At 41.0% G+C, this 3,907-nt stretch overlaps 1 pseudogene; it reads right to left on the bottom strand.

The window, feature by feature from the left end:
* LOC124519690 (S-formylglutathione hydrolase-like) lies at window positions 1-1,109 on the bottom strand (annotated as a pseudogene).
* Window positions 1,110-3,907: the final 2,798 nt, after the last annotated feature.

The raw sequence follows: 3,907 nt of genomic DNA, 5'->3' as shown, positions 1-3,907 counted from the left end.
TCAGCTATGGAATGACGCATTTTTAGCACTATGAAATACAATGTTTTGAAGTACTTTCCCCCTACAGTTCTGTTTATAGCAGGATTATAATCCTGGAAGTTCTCTTATCTGAAGTTTTTCATGCATTCGGGTATTTTGCATGATGCCTGATGTGACCAGCAATAAAGATTGCAATGAAGTAGTGACTGTGATCATAACCCACTTGTAATCCAAAAGCAAAAGGGACTCTCTTTTCTGTACAGACAGCTGTGAAGTTACTAGGTAGTAACTGTCCATCTGAAAGGAACTGGCCGTCTTTTTCCTGACCAATTAGTGTGTCAGGCTGAGAACCTGGACAGGACCACAAGATGGGTGGCATCAGAAGCCTTCCCTTTACTTTGTATCTGATCCCAAATATTCACTAAAGGCTTCTTTTTTGCCTGCAGGACAGAGCGCTGGGTTGCACAGTGGAGAGCTGCTGATGCAGATTTGTATTTTCCAGGATTCTTCCAACACATGTCAGAGCTCTGTGGCCTCTCGTGGAACGGCCCCAAATAGACATCCTTTGGGGGCCCACTGGAAAGCTGGCATTTATGAGTTGAGGAAGCGCCCCAGTTACATAAGAGTGCATTCTGTAGGTACTTTTCCAAGGCTCTTCAGTGGCATCCACGTAAACCCAGCACCAGTGCCAAAGTCCCAGCCCTCGCCTCCCTTAATATTGCAGCCACATGTGCTGGTATCTGGAACGGTGATGACAAGGACACGTTCTGAAGCAGCTTGATAATCTTTCGCATAAAATTTTGTCCTGTGCAAGTTAAACTAGACAGCCAGTATAGTGCAGGGCATTTTCCAGTTTCTGCCTCTGGTTGTAAGTAGATAGCAAATTTCATCTTGCAGTTCAGTTCAACACTGTCGTGTTCAAAAACTTTCTGAAGTCCTCCAGAGTACCTGTTGCAGGCATTCTTCTCCTGACCAATTGCTACTTGCCTTGTTATCTGCACCAAAAGGTAGGTGACCCTCGGGGGTCAGTGGTGGTGGGAAAAGCAGTGGTCGGAATGGAAAGGTGAGGCCTCAACCTGGCTGCCCATGCCACCTTCTCCGGTCTCTTCATTCTCATCCCTGACTCCCATTGGGTCTGCCCACTTTTGGGTCAGGTCTGTGAACCATTTTGAGGTTTTGTGTATGGTGAGAGGCAGGGGGTCCAACTTCATTCTTTTATATGTGGATAGCTAGTTGTCTCAGCACCATTTGTTGAAAAGATTATTCTTTCTCCACTGAGTGGTTTTGGTATTCTTGTTAAAAATCAGTTGATTACCTAAATGCAATTGCTTATTTCTGGATTCTTAATTCTGGTCCATTGGTCTGTGTCAGTCCCTGTGCCAGTACACACACTGTCTTGACTACTTAGGCTTTGTGTCAAGTTTTGAAACCCGGTAAACAAGTCCTTTAACTTTGTTCTTCTTTCCAACATTGTTTTGGCTATCCTGGGTCCCGTTACATGTCTTTATGAATCTTAGGATCAGCTGATCAGCTTTTGCAGAAGCAGCTGGGATTGTGTTGAGTCTGTAGATCAAGTTGGAGAGTATTGCCGTTCTAACGATATCACATTTTCCAACCCGTGAACATGGGATTCCTTTCCATTTGTTTAAATCTTACTTTTTTTTTTTTTGTAGTTTTCAGTGTCTAAGTCTTACACTTCTTTCAAAAAAGTTGATTACCAAGTATTTTATTCTTTTTGATATTATTGCAAATGGAATTGCTTTGTTTCAGGTTGCTACTAAATACAATTCATTTTTGTATATGAATCTTGTATCCTGCAAACTTGCAGACCTCGTATCAGTTTCAATAGATTTTTTTAGTGGATTCCCTTGGGTTCCCATATACAAGATCATGTTACCTGCAGATACAGTTTTTACTTCTTCCTTTTCAACATGGACGTTTTTCCTATTTCTTGCCTGGCTAGAATCTCCAGTACAGTGTTGAATATATATGGTGAGAAGAGCTATCCTTGTCTTGTTGCTGATCTTAGGGGAAAGCTTCCAGTTTTTCACCATTAAGTATGAAGTCGTGGGGTTTTTATAAATGTTCTTTATCACACTGAATTTGCTTACTTGTATTCCTAGTTTGCTGAGTGCTTTAATCATGAAAGGGTGTTAGATTTTCTAAGTGCCAACTGATTTTCACAATTGCAATTACACAGCTTTAAAAAAATGTTAAAGTTATTAGAATACCATTAGGACCAGTGTCTAGAATTTTTTTAAAGAACAAAAAATTATCGAAACATTTTTAAACAACTGGAATAGCACACTGGAGGTATGCTACTTTGTATGTCTGTACTCTTATTTTTTCTAAGTTTTTTGAATTCCAGAAGTTGATTTCCAATAGGTAGAGTCAGAATTTTGTTTTTTTCTGTTTACTGAATAAAAGTTTGGGTTTCCACACACTTTCACCTATTTCATAATTTGTTTTTTTCTGTTTACTGAATAAAAGTTTGGATTTCCACACACTTTCACCTATTTCATTCCAAAGGGTGTGGCAATATTGGGAAAATCCAGTTTCTTATTTTCTTATTCTATTCAGTGGGCCACAACTAGAATTTTAAAAAATTTAACAGAATGTAGGGTGCATTCTTTTGTGAAATTTTGGGTTATGGTGTGTATTGGGTCATGAGATAGGATGTATTTTCTCTTTGAAACACCAAGTACAACTTTATTGTAAAAAACCTAATAATAAAGGGGCAGATATGAGAGAGTTCTATTTCCTTGATTGATAGTTCTAGCTCGTTCCTCTCTAGTATTTTTTATGCTGCTTTTGGCCTCCCTTGAAGGTTTCTAGAGCAGAGCCAATGTACCTTCATTTGATTCGTGATATAAAATATTTATTGTGCATTGTATGTGAACATAGGTAGTTTTTTTTTTTTAAACTTTACTTATTTTGAGAGAGAAAGCGGGAGTTGGGGAGGGACAGAGAAAGGTCAAGAGAGTCTCAAGCTGGCTCCCCCTGTCAGTGTGGAGCCTGACGTGGGGCTCAAACCCACAAACCGTGAGATCAGGACCTGAGCTGAAGTTGGATGCTTAATCGACTGAGCCACCCAGATGCCCCACAATACAGACTTTTATGTGAAATCTCCTGATTTTAAAATGCTGATAAATCCCTAACTTTGAAAACACTTTGTTTTTAAAGCCAAACAAAACGAAAACCAAAAAACTCCAGGATAAGTCTCTAGGCTACTGACAGGTTTCCATATTCTGATCTAAGTGAATATTGTGCCTATCTCTCCATTGAACAAACTCCCATTCACAGCATGCCAGGGTGATGCAAAAATAGTTTATTATGATATAGTTTATGTAAAGTTAGGTAATATTTACAAAGTAGAAACGATCAGCTGCATCCATGGGAATCTAGCATGTCACACAAAGGAATAAATATTTTGACAAAGGAACACTTCAATTGTGAACAGTTCAGAAACAGTTTATTTTTTTAAAAAAGCCTCAATGAAACCATCAAAATGTTGAATTGTCGGAAGAGTGAGCAGCTTGGCTGACCGGGCTCACCTCTTTGGGAGGGCAGTGTGGCCGGACAGAAGATGCCACCGCCCCCCCCCCCCCCCGCCGCCGGCAGAGCCCCTGGGGCCGCCCCAGCGCCGGGGGGGGGGGCAGTGGGGGGCTGCCAAGCCCAGTGGCCTCCACACACGTTCAGAGAATGTTACCACTTAGCATTAGTACAGAAATGAAACCCCGGTTAGAATTACACGGGCTTGTTTGAACACGTTATCACCCGACTGTTGCAATAATTAGCTGTGACAGAAGTCACTGCTGTGGATTATTTCCAAACTTGTCACAGCAGAAAGTTATCTACACGTTCCACTTTGTTCGTGTATCAGCTCCCCCAGCAGTTTGGCCTAGCGTTGTCGTCCTTGGTCACTGGA

This window comes from Lynx rufus, unplaced genomic scaffold (genome assembly GCF_022079265.1).
Source record: "Lynx rufus isolate CCGP_SWC_20201006 ecotype Redwood Valley unplaced genomic scaffold, mLynRuf1.p SCAF_28, whole genome shotgun sequence".
In the NCBI taxonomy this organism is placed as follows: domain Eukaryota; kingdom Metazoa; phylum Chordata; class Mammalia; order Carnivora; family Felidae; genus Lynx; species Lynx rufus.
The sequence above is the reverse complement of the archived record's forward strand: the minus strand, read 5'-3'. Positions and strand labels throughout refer to the sequence as shown.